Source organism: Equus asinus, chromosome 20, assembly GCF_041296235.1.
Source record: "Equus asinus isolate D_3611 breed Donkey chromosome 20, EquAss-T2T_v2, whole genome shotgun sequence".
In the NCBI taxonomy this organism is placed as follows: Eukaryota; Metazoa; Chordata; class Mammalia; order Perissodactyla; family Equidae; genus Equus; species Equus asinus.
The window spans coordinates 101,708,258-101,724,084 of NC_091809.1; the positions used below are offsets into that span (position 1 = coordinate 101,708,258).

The following is a 15,827-nucleotide window of genomic DNA, read 5'->3' on the forward strand; positions in this document are numbered from 1 at the left end:
AGCCCAGGATCCGAACCGGCGAAACCTTGGGCCACTGAAGTGGAGCGCCTGAACTTAACCACTGGGCCACAGGCCCGGCCCCAGTGTTTTCTCTTTAATTCTAGCCATTTTAGTAGTATCACGTGGTGATTTTAATTTGCATTTGCATCTCTCTGATGAAGGATAACATGGAACATCTTTTGTGCATATTTGTCACTTGCGTATCTTCTTTATTGAGTGGTCTATTCAAATCTTTTGACCATTTTGTAATTTCTTTGTCTTTGCATTACTGAGTTGTGTTTTTTATGTGTTCTGAATGCAAATCCTTCATCAGAGTTAGGAATAGTAAATATTTTCATTTTCTTAAAAGAGTCTTTCAAAGAGGCAGGTCTTAGATTTTTGATCTTAGCGCACGCACTTTCCGCTGAGCTAACTTTGAATCCTGTTTTGACTTCACTTTCCAGATGCTGTCCTGTGGCAGAGCTGAGGCTCCCTCCCCAGGATTTTGAGGGAGAGGGCTTCAATTGTTCCACCATAAACAGCCAACTGCAGTCCTCCATTAAGAGTGACTTTTTCTGATTTGTGCTTTGGCCTGATGCCATCATTCCAGATAGAAGGAGTTTGCCAGAAGCAGCCAATGAGAGGCCGTGTAATAAGGAATTTGGCTGGCCTTTGTCCCTGGTTCCTGGGAGGTAGCATCTACACCCTTGGAATTTCGAGAATGATAGGAGTGTACTATTTGTTATTCATGGTGGGCCTTCCAGACCACATCTGATAGTTTGTGGTAAGAAGGTGACTCATACTGGGTTCTAGATAATTCGTGCTAACAAGATATCTCAGGATGGGGGCTGGCCATACCGGAAAGATCAACCATGTGACTGAAGGATTGGAGCTTTGAGCCCTGGGGAGGGGAGAGGAGGGGCTGGAGATTGAGTTCAACCACATGGCCGATGAGTCAAGCCTACAGAACATAATTTCAATAGATATCTGGATACTGAAGCTCAAGCGAACTACCCTAGTTGGCAATCCTCTGCATATAATCACACATTGGTGTGCCAGGAGGGTGACGCATTCCCGAGGATGATGGAAGCTTTATGTTTGAGACTGTCCCAAACCTTGCCCTACGTGCGTCTCCTTTTGGCTGGTTCTGATTTGTATCCTTTTGCTAAATAAAACCGTAATCCTAAGTACAGTGCTTTCCTGAGTTTTGTGAGTCATTCTAAAGAATTATTGAACCTGAGGGGCTAGTGAAACAATGGAATTTATAGCCAGCTGGTCAGAAGTGAGTTTGGCCAGAGGTCCCCCGAACTTGCAGCGGGTGTCCGAAGTGAACGCCATCTGGTGAGGACTATGCCCTTCACCAGTGAAGTTTGGCCTAATTCTCGATAGTTGGTGTCAGAAGTCATTGCAGAGGCTCAAGTTTGTGTATTCTGTCAGGATGTCATTGAGAATGAGTTCTGAGAGTGTCCTAGAGGGAAGGCACACTCTGATCTTGGTACAAAGTACAGTTGCAGTTCTCCTGGGAAGTTGGCCTATTTATATATCATCAGTTGTGACTGACAAGGCTTTGGTCTCCATGTTGGCTGCTAGAAAACTCAGGGCCCTACAGAATTTGCATGATCAGCACTTCAGTCTCATTCCTGGTATCATTTTGTCCAACGGTGAGTGTCTTTTATTTTTGCCCCATGTTTAATGTATACTGTCATGGATAACTCAGATGTCACCTGGTGCTTTGCATTCTTGTATCACCTCTGTCTCCAGGAACTGGTTAAAAAAAAGGTGATCTCTTTTTCTCTAGTGTATCTTCCTGGAGGGGAGCCCATCTAACCTGATTGACACACACACACGCACGCGCATAACTCCTCCCTCCCTTACCAACCTACCCATATTTATTATTATTATTAATTATTATTATTAGTTTGAGGAAGATTAGCCCTGAGCTAACATCTGCCAATGCTCCTCTTTTTGCTGAGGAAGGCTGGCCCTGATCCAACATCTGTGCCCCTCCTCCTCCACTCCATATGTGGGACGCCTACCACAGCATGGCCTGCCAAGCGGTGCTGTGTCTGCACCTGGGATCTGAACTGATGGACCCTGGGCCACCAAAGTGGAACGCACGCACTCAACTGCTGCACCACCAGGCCGGCCCCCCTGTGTTATTTTTAAGTGTGGTATAGACTTCATTGAAGATTTGAGGGTCATGGAAGATGTCAATGTTATACCACATAAACACATAATCTGTAGATAAATATACGTTTCTGTTCTAGAGCATCCTCTCAGCCCTCCCCTCACTAGAGGTTTCTCACTGACCCTTTGCCCCACCTGGTACCTAGCCAGCCATCTGCCATCTTGCTAACTCCTCTCATCTTCTTTCTTCTCTTCTTCATTCCTTCTTTCTCATGAGCCAAAATAAATTCTTCACATTTTCTCAATGACCTGATGTGGAGGAGTCGCTCAACTCATTTCAGGATTTCTCTCAGAGGAGTGGATCCTCCACAGGAGGAGGGAGGGTCAGGAGCTTCCTGTCAGCCATCTTGTTCTCAGTTCTCTTTCTATATTCTAGCATCACACCATCAGAAAATGGCGTAAAAAATATCGTGTACAATAGCATCAGAAAACATAAAATATTAATTTGACAAAAGGTGTGTAAGACTTGCATGGTAAAAACTACAAAAAGTTGCTGAGAAAAATTAAGGGACACCTAAACAAATAGGAAGGCATACGATGTTTATGAATTCAAAGACTCTTTATTCTAAGATGTCAATTATCCCCCAAATTAGGTAATAGAGTCAACACAATCATAGTCAAAATCCCATCAGGATTTTTGTAGCAATTGAGATGTTTATTCTAAAATTTACATGCAAATGCAAAAGACTTAGGTAGTTAAAATAATCCTGGAAAAGAAAAACAAGTTAGAGGACACATATTGCTTGATTTGAAGGCTTACCACAAAGCTACAGTCATCAGAGCAGTGGGTGTTGGTTTAAGAATAGACCAGAGATCAGCAAACTTATTTTGTAAATGGCTAGATAGTAAATATTTCAGTTTTTGAGGCCATATATTCTCTATCACAACCACACAACCTTGCTGTTGTATCATGAAAGCAACCACAGACAACGCATGAAAGAATGCACGTGGCTGTGTTCCAATAAAACTTTATTTACAAAAACAGGCAGTGATCTGGATTTGACCCATAAGCTATAGTGTGGTGACTCCTGAAATGGACTAGTAAAACAAATTAGAATGCCCAGAAACACTCCCATACTTAGAAGCATAGTTTTTGCAGAGGGGCCAAATAATTCAATGAGGGGCGAAAAAAGAGCGTCTTTCCAATAGTGCCAGAAGAACTGGATCACTGTATGGGAAAAAATGAACCTTGGCCCCTACCTCAAACCTGCACAAAAATTCATTTGAAATGGATCATACATTTAAATGTAAAAGCAAAAATTATAATGTTGTTATAAAAAAATTGGAGAACACCTTTGTTGCTTTGAGAGTAGGCAAAGATTTCTTAGAAAGCGTAAAGTGCTAAACATAAAAGTCGATAGATTAGATTTCATAAAAAGCAAAAACTTCTGCCCATCAAAAGATACTTTTTTTTTAAAGATTTTATTTTTTTCCTTTTTCTCCCCAAAGCCCCCCAGTACATAGTTGTATATTCTTCGTTGTGGGTCCTTCTAGCTGTGACATGTGGGATGCCGCCTCAGTGTGGCTGGATGAGCAGTGCCATGTCCGCGCCCAGGATGCGAACCGAGGAAACACTGGGCCACCTGCAGCGGAACGCGCGAACTTAACCACTTGGCCACGGGGCCAGCCCCCATCAAAAGATACTTTAAACATGAATAGGCAAGTCCCAGACTGGGAAAAAAATACTTGCAATATGTAAATATGACAAAGGGGTTTTATTTAGACCATACAAAGAGCTCCAACAAATCAATATAAGGAGATGAACAACCCAATAAAAATGGATAGCAGACTTGAACAGACACTTCACAAAAAGATATATAGATGGTCAATAGCACAGGAAAAGATGTGTCCTCTTGTGGGGGAGGTTGATGCGTTTCATGAGTACCTGGGGTAGGTGTATCACGTTAGGGGGAAGCTTGACTTTGCTTTCTCATCCTTATTTGGAATGAACTGTGGTTTGGGGAGGTGGTTACAGGTGCCAAGCTGACAAGGGGTAGACTGTCATGGGTATGAAAGTGTTGACTTGGCTAGACTGAACTACATTCCCCAGAATTCCCTTCCTTTTACGTTTCTGGTTGGGGGGGCATCAAGAGACATCTTAAACAAGATTTGGTGGTTGGAAACGTGCAGGAGAGATACTGTTTTCACGTGTGGAAGGCTGGTGCAAGGACACCAGCATGTTCGTGCACATTGTGGCTTCTCTGCGGCGTGAGGCAGCTGCAGCTGCTCCACCTTCCTTTGGATCCTCCTTCAGCTTCTCTGACTCCTGCACCAGGGGTGTGTTTAGCTCCATGAGGAAGGGAGCCAACTTCTCCCACGGAGCTCCTGCATCATCAAAACTGGAGGCGCTGAGAGAGACTGACAAGAGTTCTGGCTGGTTCTCACGGGTTTTAGCTCATGCTCCTGGGTTCGAGTTTTCCCTGCAGACATCAAGCTCTGGTATCAGACAAACAGACAACAGCATTACAGAGACAACTTGACCAGCACCCACAATAGTGGTGTAGGGTCAAACAATTCACAATTACGTTTAGAATCATCTATAAGTCCTACTTCTGACTGAACCCTGCTTGATCCAGAATCACCTCATGAAACTGCTTCCCGACATCACCCTGGGTTCCTGAGGAAAGCTTCCTCCACTTCTCTTCACCTCAGTCGTGTCCTCCAAAGCTCCCTGGAGAACCAGCCTGAGGGTCTGCCGCTGCAGCCTCTGGTGCCTAAAGGAACCAACAAAAGAGGAGATGCTGGGGTTGGCACTACTGTTAATGCCAGACAGGATCACCCCAATCCTTCGAAGATAACATGGGAACATGTTGGAGTCCTTCTGAATCCAGCAGAAACCACTGAAGCCAAAGGGCAGGCCGCAGAGGAGGAAGACCAGCACTGTGAGCAGGATGACCACGCAGAGCCTGGTCAGCTGCATCTGCCGGGAGCTACAGAGGATCCTGAGCAGCAGGGCCTGGCTGGACCCAGAGAGAAGCACCTATAAGAAAATCAGCCGTGTGGCAGTGATGAAATCAAATACTCCACACCAAACATGGTCACAATCTCTAAAGAGGAAACCACAGTAGTTTCCTTCCAGAACATTCAGCCACAGGGACAGGGCCCAGAGCAGGGCACGCACGACAGTTGACATGTGTCTGCTATGGTGGCAGAGGTACCAGATGGGGCTCAGGATGGACAGGCGGTGCTCGGTGCTAATGGCACTGAGAATGCTCAGGTCTGCGATGTGGGCAAAGTTCACCACCGTAGTGAAACAGCTGGGGATGGAGATGGAGATGGAATGGAAGGAGGTGATGAGTTCCTCCAGGGAATGTGTAATCTGGCAACAGTGAAAGAGGAAGCTGGCTCTGGCCAGGTTGAGGATGTAGACAGTGAAGACGTTCCGCCCCATGTGGAAGCCCAGGATCGAGATGACCGCCGAGTTTCTGGGCAGCCCGACCAGGGCGATGATGACCATCAGCAAGGCCCGGATCGAGGTCCCCACGTTGAAAGTTTGAAGCGAGGATGCAACACAGCTTTGCTGAGCACCTAGAATCGTTTTGGTGCACAAGTTGGAGGCAGGTTTGGGGCTGAGCTGAACACAGGGGAGGAAGAGTAAGTGAGGTTGAGGGCCGAGGGCCACTGAGAAGAGCTGCTTGAGGTTCGGGAATGTCTCTGGGGGCTGTTACGTGGGCTGCTGTGGCGTGTGCAGTGCAAACCCGCTCCGTTCTCCCTCCCAGGAGATCTCCAGTAGAGTTTGCTCCGCTGAGCTAAGTTTCAGTGTGAGAGGGATCTGTGAGGGGAAGTGGAAAAAGTGCAGGGCTGAGTGTGGAGGGAGATGCTCATGCAGAATTCAGCTGGAGAGAGGGGAGGAGCTCAGGCTGGGGCATAACTGCGGCCACTTGAGGGCTTATCCCGTATTGCCTCCTTCAATCCCCTCAAGAGCCCTGTGAGGTGAGAACTAGGATTATCCCCAGTTTACAGAGCGTGGAATTGGAGCACAGGAAAGATGAGCGCTTTGCTCCCGGTCTCATACAGCCTGGATCTGAACCCAGCAGGGCTCCCTCAGCGTCTACACTTCTGACCGGCCATGCACACACACCACATTGTAGCGTCAATTACACGTGGACGGGAGAAAGGCAGAGAAGGAATTCCCAAGTCGAATCCAAGATGGCCGTCAAAATTGTGGTTTTAAAAAAAACCCTAACATAAGCAAACTCCAGAAACCCAGAGAGGGGAAGAGAAGTCAATCAAATAGGGAACAAGGAGAGGCAGGTGGAAGCCATTTAGGGGCAGACAGCAGAATCCAGGAGCCCTTTCCTGCCTCACAAAGACTCCAGAATCCAGAACATTCATACAGGCGGGAGGCCTCAAAGAAGGAAGAGGGTGCATCCTCCTGCGGGGCACAGCGAGGAACCAAGGACAGAATCATCCATCGTGTGCTCTCTTAGAGAGACAAGACCCCACAGCCCAGACTGGCCAGAAAAGGCTGTGGGAGGAAAACCAGAATCTCTGCTATCTCCACTCACACACCTGGCAGTTTATAAATCTGTTACTAGGGTGGGGTGTATTTGTCTTCCTTATCAAACTGGAAGCTCCATAAGGACCAAGTCACACCTGTTGTTGGTCACTACTGTATCCCCAGCATCTTGCACGCTCCTTAGGGACCATCTGTTGTCACTTAACACAGAAGAAGCTGAGGCCTAAGGAGTCGGAGGGATTTTCCTGAGATGTCACCATGAAGAGCAGATCCAATACCATCTCTGGTCTCCTGGAGCCCTGTCCAAGGCTTTCCCACAGTTCTCGGCTGCATCATTCATCATTTCTGAGGAGCCCCCAAAAAATCTTCCTGTGAGCACAGAATGTGAGAGATAATCAGGGGTGCAGAGACTGCCCCCAATATCCGTTCTCCTCTTCTGTCAAATACTAATTCTCAGAGTTTTAGACCAGAGAACGGACCCTGTTTCCCAACTCCCTTGATACTGATGGCACCATGTCACTAGGTGCTGGCCAATGGGAGGTGAGCAGAGTGATGTAACCAACTGCTGGCTCAGGCCTTTAATAGAAGGAGCATGGCTCCCCCTTCACCCCAGCCTCTCTCTCTCTCCTGACCTAGGCTGAGTGCTGATGTGGCCGGGGGCCGGGTAGGACCATGGAATGAGGGTGCCTGTTTAGGGGAGAGGGAGCAGCGCGTTGGAAGGTGCCCTTGTTTCTGAAGGCCTTGAAGCCTCCAGCCAAGGTCTGATTAGACTTTCCTGTTTGAGCCATTATTACAATGGGTCAATTAGAGCAGCCAAACTTATACTCTAACCAATAAGGAATATGTTTTCCCTTTTAAAATTACATTCCATTTGCAAGGCACTTTTGATGAATATGAGTGATTGCTCCAAAAAAGTGAAGCCAAAGAAAGAAGGTGGAAACAGAAGAAAAAAACTCTGATGGTGATAAAGTGAGAAATGATTCAATGACATTGAGATAGAAAAAAGACCAGGAAGTAAAAAACTATGAGGAGGATAAGGAGATATGAGGAATAGTCTCCATTTGCCATGAGAACTTCCTTTCCATCCTTCTCTACCCTGTTTGGCCTCCCAAGAGGGTGACTCCTGTGTACCTCATCAGCGGGATTCTGTCCTTCTGGTTTCTGATTGAATTGAGCCATTGGGAGATGCCAGAAGACTGGAGGGTAGGGGCAGAGAGATTTGGGCTTTTCATCTCTTGTCTCTCTCCCTGCTTGGCTGTGTTGGCGGTGGGAGTACTTCTCCACCTGTCTGGTGGCTCCTCTCCTACTCCTATGGCTATGGCTACAGCTATCCTCTCTCTGGGTAGCTGCTCCTTCCCTGGTCCCTTCAAGCCTGGCGGTGGACAGTGCTTCACTTCCGCTTGCCTTAGGCTGCTTCACCATGCGTTGTCGTTTTCCCTTAATCCTGCCCAGCTTTGCAAATGGTCAGTCCCCTCATGAAACACTCCTCACTCATCCCAGTTCCGGCTGTTTCCTCCTGGGACTCTGCTAGATTCACAAGAGAAGAGAACTTTGAAAAGCCAGTGAAACAATGAAACCTGGGTTAACAGCCGTTCGTCTCCGGGAAGCAATGCCAGCATGTTCCCTTGCTCCCTAAATTCCTGTAAGAGGCAGCATCCTCTCCATGCCTGCAGATTTGAACGGTTCAATGAAGGGGAGAATATGAGGAGATGAATCAGAAGGGAGAAAGGTTCTGGTTGACCCCATTCGGATCGACCACAGTCGGAGCTGCCATCACCAAAGGTGCTAATGGGGAGCTTCAGTCTCCTGCCTTTTCCTGAAGGACACACCATGACCCCCTGCAGGTAGCACCCCAAAGTAGAAAGAGGGGACGGGAACTTAGAGCAAACACCATCACTGGCCTTGGAAATAGGACAGTTCTTGCTATATATCCTGACCCTTCTTCCATTCTTCTGGCCAGAGTGGAGAGCGAGAGCCTTTCTGTGATCGAGTGATGCCAGAGGACACTTCCCTGTCCTCTAAATCGGGAGATGCCTACAGGAGTCAGAGTGAAAGCAGGTGACCAAGCAAGGCTTATCAAGACACTGGACAGACTTTGCAATTTCCTGTGCAGAGCCCGTGGGCAATTCAGAGGCCAGGGCTGTTTGAGACGTGACCCCTCACCGAGATGTTTCCCAGCATTTGCCCCACTTCCGCCCACACACCAGCCTCACCCATCCCACCCCATCCGGTCCACCTCCCAACGAGTAATCACTGTTCTGGAGCCTACAGCTGACAAGTGGGGGCCTGGGTAGCAACATCAAGCAAGGTGAGCTTGCATTGTGAGTCTTTGTAACTAAAGAAAAGTCTATCATAGGGTGATTGAAAGTTTGCCATGGACTGACCTCACTTTTATTGTTTTTTTCTTTATCCTAACATAATGCATTCATGTCTGTAACTTCTTTCCAAATGATAGAGAAACGTATACAAGGTGACAGTCTCCATGACTCCCATTCTCCAGAGGCCACACCTGATTATACTTCATTTTCGTTTCTTTTATTATTATTATCTCAGAATAGTAAGCTTATATTTGTATATTTTAATTTACCAGCATTAATAACTGGATCAATTGACTTCCCTTATAAAATGAAGGATTTCAGCACGCATAACATCTTCTTCCCCCCTCCATTTCATGACATTTTTTTATCTATTTATTTTCATTTGGTGTAGATACTAAAAAATTTAAGTCTTATCTCCTATGACTTCCTTTCATATGCCTCATGCCACAGTCACATTAAGCTACTTGTCATTTTTTAAATGCCATTTGAATTAGAAACTATTTCAAACATTCAGAAAAGTTCTTCGATGGATTAATTCAGCAAATATTTCACAAAGACTTTGTTATGGGCTGAATTGTGTCCCCCCACAACATTGCCATATTGAAGTCCTAACTCCCAGGACCTCAGAAAATGGCTGTATTTGGAGAGAGGGTCTTTAAAGAGGTGATTAAGTAAAAACGGGATCATTAGGGTGGGTGCTAGTCCAACATGACTGATGTCATGGGAAAATATTGATAACTCATATCATAGACAAGGTACTAATTCCTCCTATTTGTAAAAGTTCCTGTAAAATGATAATTCAAAATCCAACAAGCCAATGAAAAAATGATGACAGGTAATGAGTTCACAATTTCTAGAAAATAAAAATGGCTCTTAAACATATGGAAAGATGAGAAGCCAAACTTATAATGAGACATGCAAATTAAAATTACACAGTTATATTTTATTCACTGAAATATAAAAGACCCGAAAGTTTGGTAGGGTAGTGTGTGGGAGACGGTGTGGAATAAGACGCTCTCACACATTTCTGGTGGAAGGGAAGATTGATAGAGCCCACAGGAGAGCAATTTGCAACATACAGAAAGTGTCATACTTTTTCTTCCTGTAATTTCTCATCTAGGAATTTATCCTAGAGATATTTTTGTATATGAGCCAGAGACATATGTACAAAGTTAATAAATATAGGATTATTTGCAATCAAAAAAGATTGATAACAACCAAAATGGCCATCAACACTGTGTAAATTGTGGTCCATCCATGCAATGGAATACAGTGTAGCTGTATAAAAGGGTAGCTGATACGGAAGGACCTTTGAGATATATTGAGTTAAAAAAAAAAAGATAGGGTGCAGAACAATGTGTATTTGTATTATAAGGAATAAATATATATAATACAAATAATATAATGTATATATTATATATAACATATGATGTGTATTTATATATATTTATTCCTTCTCATACAAATATATCCACATATGCTTGTTTTAACATTAAGTATCTCTGGAAAGAGTTAAAAAAATCCCCTATAGCTATAACAACTGTATTTGTCTTTGAGGAGAAGGCATAGATGCCTTTGGGCCTGGAATTTTTTATTTTATTTTATTTTTTTGGTGAAGAAGATTGTCCCTGAGCTAACATCTATTGCCAGTCTTCTTCTTTTTGCTTGAGGGAGACTGTCCCTGAGCTAACATCTGTGCCAGTCCCCCTCTACTTTGCACGTGGGACACCGCCACAGCATGGCTTGATGAGATGTGTGTAAGGCTGGCTCCTGGAACTTTTAAAACAAGGAAAATAAATTTAGTGATATAGCCAAGAAAAGGAGATAGATTTATAAAAAGAGGAGCGAGAGAGAAAGAGAAAGGGAGGGGGGAGGAGGAGAGAGAGAGAGAGACAGAGAATGAGACCGGAGGTGAGGAAATGAAGATAAAAGGTATAGAAAACTCATTTAAGGAGATTTGCTATAAAGGAAAGGAGAGAAATCAGGCTGTGGATGGAGGAGAATGCAGACTTGGGTTGTGTTTCAAGTCAGATGGCATTGCATGTTCATACGGTACTGGGAGGACCCAATAGAAAAAGGAACACTGAAGATGCAGGTGAGAGAGGCAATAATTGCATAAAGTGTTTCTGTGCAGGACCGGGTGGGAACACACACGTGGGAAGGATGGTTGAGGACAGGAGCGTGCAGAGCCACTCCCTGGTGAGAGAGGAAGGGCAGAGGAATGAGCTCAGAGGCAGACTGGCTGGTAGGTTTGGGGTGGGGAGATGAGGAACTTCTCAGCAGAGCATCATTTGGGAGTGATAAAAGAATGAGGAGGAGGTTTCAGGAGAGGGATGGCATCAAGTGTTTCCTTCGGAGTGGGAGTGATTATGGAAAAGTGACATGATCACTCGGGGGAGCTAACTGGATGCTTGAGTTTTGTGAACACAAATTGAAAGTGAAACCATTGGGCGTGGCTGTGTGTTGTTTCTTAGCCACACTCAGTTCCCTGGGAATAGGCATGGAGGTAGCGGAGAGTCAGATTCAACCAGGGCTAAAGATTTGAAGAGACACTGCACCAAAGAAGACATTCGGATGGCAAATAAACATGTGAAAAGGTGTTCCACATCCCTAGCTATTAGGGAAATACGAATTAGAACCATGATGAGACGTCACTAGACTTCGTAGAATGGCTGAATTAAAAAATACCGACAGTTTCAAATAATAGCAAGCATTTGGAGAAACTGGATTTTCAGACATTCCTAGTGGGAAGGTAAAATGGCACAGCCATGCTGGAAAACTCTTTTGTGTTTTCTTAAAAAGTTGAACATACACTTAACCATACAACCCAGCAATCTACTCCTGGCGTTTACCCTAGAGAATGGAAAACTTATAGTCACGTAAAAACTTGTACACAAATGCTGATAGCAGCTTTATTGATAATAGCCAAACTGGAAACACCCAAATGTCCTTCTACTTGAGAATAGCGAAATCGAAGGAAGTACATCCAAACCACGGGATACTACACAGCAATTAAAAGAATCAACAACAAATTATTGATACATGCAACAGGTTGATGGATCTTGAGGGCATTATATTGAATGAAGAAAGCCAAACTCAAAAAGTTGCAGAATGTATGATTCCATTTATATAATATCCTTGAAATGACAAAATTATAGAGATGGAGAACAGCTCAGTGGTTGCCATGGGGTTAGGAAGGGGGATGGGTGGGTGTGACTATAAAGGAGCAGCCCAGGGGAGTTCTTTTGTCTTGAAGAGACAGGCCCAGATCTTGAACGTGGTGGCGGTTATACGAATCAATACGTGTGATAAAATGGCCTAGAATTATACACAATGCCATAAAAAAGTGAGTGCGTGCCAAAACTGGTGAAATTTGAGTATGATGTGTGGTGTAGATAATTGTATCATCCCGATGTCAATTTCCTGGTTTTGGTAACGTGCTGTATTTATGTAAGACGTCACCATGGGCAGAGGCTGAGTGGTGGGTACACAGGAACTCTCTGAACTATTGTTGCAACTCCTTGTTAGTCTATAATGAATTCAGAGGGGAAAGTCAGAAACAACGGAAAGGACAGTTTGTTGGATGGACTGCCTGCGTGACTATTGAAGTGAAGTCACGGAATGAGGACCAGGGTTATGCTGGAGAGACATCCGTAAACCAGGCATATAGGCCTAAAGATAATATAATCGGCATCCACACACACCCACTATTAAAATCAAACATACATTAAAATTTTGTCATATTTTTTTCCAATCTCTCTTCAAAATTGAATAAATAAAATTTTACGGCTACAACTAAAGGTCCAGACTTGCCTCTCTTCTCTCACTGATTCTTCAGAGCTTCTGAAGTTGATAGCATTATTCTCTCACACGTGTAACAGGATGTTTAAACAGAAATTTTGATCTAAATATCAAGATACTATGATAATACATTTTGAAAGAGGTACAGGATGACATACACAATTTAAGTGAGAGATTTTTGATAATTGGTCACCAACTCCTAAGCCATCATCCACATTAAAGCCACAAAAAATTTTAGAGTTAAACTTTTATGTGAGGAATAAAACATTGAATTGAATTTAAAGATGAACCATCTCCCTTGCTCTCAATTTGGCCTTTTGCAGGCAAAAAGATTGCAGCAGAGAAAGGGGTGCGTTGTGCTGCTTCTCTCTTCCCCCTGCACCCTTCTCCTGTTCCACCTCCCTGTTGTTTCTAGCTGTGGTTTCTGACCCGGTAGTGTTGGACATAATCCAAGAAGGTGGGTCAAGAGAGCTGGGCTTGCCTTTTTGGCTTGTCCTGCTGGGGTGACCTCGCTGGCTGTCTCTGTACTTGACAGTATTGCAGAGTTGACTCCAACTAATTTTGCAAAACTTATGCCAACCTCTATCACTTCAAGGCCGTGACAGACATTGCTCATTGTTCACGGCACTCCAGCCTTATGATCTTAAGAGGCATCTAGCAGCCACGACCAAATACTGGGGAGGTCACACGGAATGAAACTAATTTGCATACTGATCACCATTCTCTAAACAACCTCTGTGCATTTACTAACAATGCCACTATAAGTCACCTCTTCTCCCATTTCCATCTGTTCAGATCCTGTTTATCTTTCCTTTCATGGCTCACAAGTTTGGCGTAGCTGGCAAAGGTGACACAGGGTACTTGCTTGGGAAATTGTAGAGTCAGCAGTCCAAATTCCAAGTATTTCAAGAATCTTTCCCTGATCCATTTGCCGCCACATACATACTTATTAATGAGATCTTGTCTGCTCCCTATCTCTGTGTTTGTACCCTGGAAAGATTCAGAACCAATTTACCAATATGACAGGCATGTAAGGAGCTCTCTTCTTCCACACTCTACTATAAGCTCCTGGAGAACAGGAACCAACTTTCATCTATTTTTTTTTTTAATTTTTTCCTTTTTTTTTTTTAAAAAGATTGGCACCTGGGCTAACAACTGTTGCCAATCTTCTTTTTTTTTTTTTTTAAGGATTGGCACCTGGGCTAACAACTGTTCCCAATCTTTTTTTTTTTTTTTTCTGCTTTATCGCCCCAAACCCGCCCTGTACACAGTTGTATATCTTAGCTGCAGGTCCTTCTAGTTGTGGGATGTGGGATGCTGCTTCAACGTGGCCTGACGAGCGGTGCCATGTCCGCACCTAGGATCCCAACCGTGGGCCGCCGTAGCGGAGCGTGCGAACTTAACCACTCGGTCACGGAGCCAGCCCCTCGTCTATTTTTATAGCCAGCAGTGGTTCATTGACAATATTGGTGCCCAATACATACTTTACCAACATGCAGAAAGAACATCATGCAACCTCTCTGAATTCCAGGTAGCTGCCAAATATAGCTTCAGATGAGAAGAGCAGATGCTCATGATTATAGTCAGAATGTAGAGGCATGAACTTCTGAGGCTGCCTGACCTGCAACAGAAGTTACCTGCAGTCCACATCTGGGGTAAAGCCAAATTCTACCGCCTTATCTTGAAAACAGGTACCTGATCACAACCGGTATAAGGTTCAGACTAGGGCAATCTCAGAGCTTCACTATCTGCTTTGGTTGCCTGTGATGGGCTTGTGCCCCAAGTTGCTCAAGGGGTCAGCATGAGAATCCAGATTCCCTGACTCCAGGTCCAGTGCTCTTCCCACTCTAGCACCTGCATGTCTGCATCCCTGCATATCCCAGGATTTCTGGATGCCAAGGTGGGCTTGGCTGGAGGCAAGGGCTTCCGCCGCTGGAACAGTGGGAACAGAGGGAATAGGTGGTGGTTAATGTCTTTGGCCTAAGCACCTGCAGGCTCTCTCCTTGATAAATGTTTTCATGAATTGTGTATTGGTGCAATGCAAGAGTATAGATGGAGGTCTGTTAGAAGATTCGGCGTGGTGGGTCTAATGATCTCAACTGTAACACTTTGCTGAGGATGTTGTCCATCATGAGGGGCTACCTGAATCCATACTGTCACGCTTCACCTGGGCTGTCAAGTGTGACACTCCTTTTCAGGATAGAAGCAAGACAACTCAGAACTTTTAGATGACCTCTCCTCTGAGGACCGCTGACCCCCATCCATAACTCTGTGATAACATGTATCACATTGTTTGGCATTCTCTCCTGTACTGGGCTCCTTCCTTCCACAGACCGTGAGCTCCTTGAAGATGGGTATGCTGTCTTTGAATCTCCAGTGCCCGGCACAGGGGTTGCAGCATACAAGATGCTCAGTTATTATTTATAGAAAGAACAGAAGAATGGGTGACTTTGCTTTGAAAAGCTCTCTTAAAGATCTAGTCAAGACTACAAGTGGATAGGTTAATTGCAAAGATCTGTTAAATGGTGAGTATAAAAATCAATGCATTTTTGTAATATAAATATTTTATTTTTACCTGGAATTCATTCACCAAAAATGAAGGAGAAGAAAGGACTTTCCTTCGAGTAGAGTCAGCAAATAGAGTTTTACTCTATATTCCTTGCAGAAAGGACGTCCAGTAAGCATTGTCTGTGATTTGCAGTTTGGATCTACCAAAGTGGAGATCTTAACATCATATGTATAGCATTCTGCAGGAGAAAATTTTTCAATATTGCTAAATTTTTTCAATCTAGTAGAGTTGTCAGGTTCACACCTAATTCAATAAGAATAATTTTGAGACTAGCTTTTATTGCTCTTTTAGGCATTCATATTAATTTTCATTAAAATTATAATTCTCCTTTCATACTCATCTTTCATTGATTTATATTATATTTTCATAAATTAAGTAATTACACAAATAAGTCCAACTGACGTAAGCAGGACTGGAATCAGACCCAACTGGTTCTTGTGAAGCAGATGACTCTTCTCTAGGGTCCGGGCGTATGAGAGAATCAATGAACGGCCCTGAGTGCTCAGCATTTATT

The 15,827-nt window shown here is 44.3% G+C and overlaps 1 pseudogene; it reads right to left on the reverse strand.

Moving 5' to 3' along the window:
* Positions 1-4,744: 4,744 nt before the first annotated feature.
* Positions 4,745-6,906, reverse strand: LOC123278818 (mas-related G-protein coupled receptor member X2-like; annotated as a pseudogene).
* Between the last annotated feature and the right edge of the window lie 8,921 nt (positions 6,907-15,827).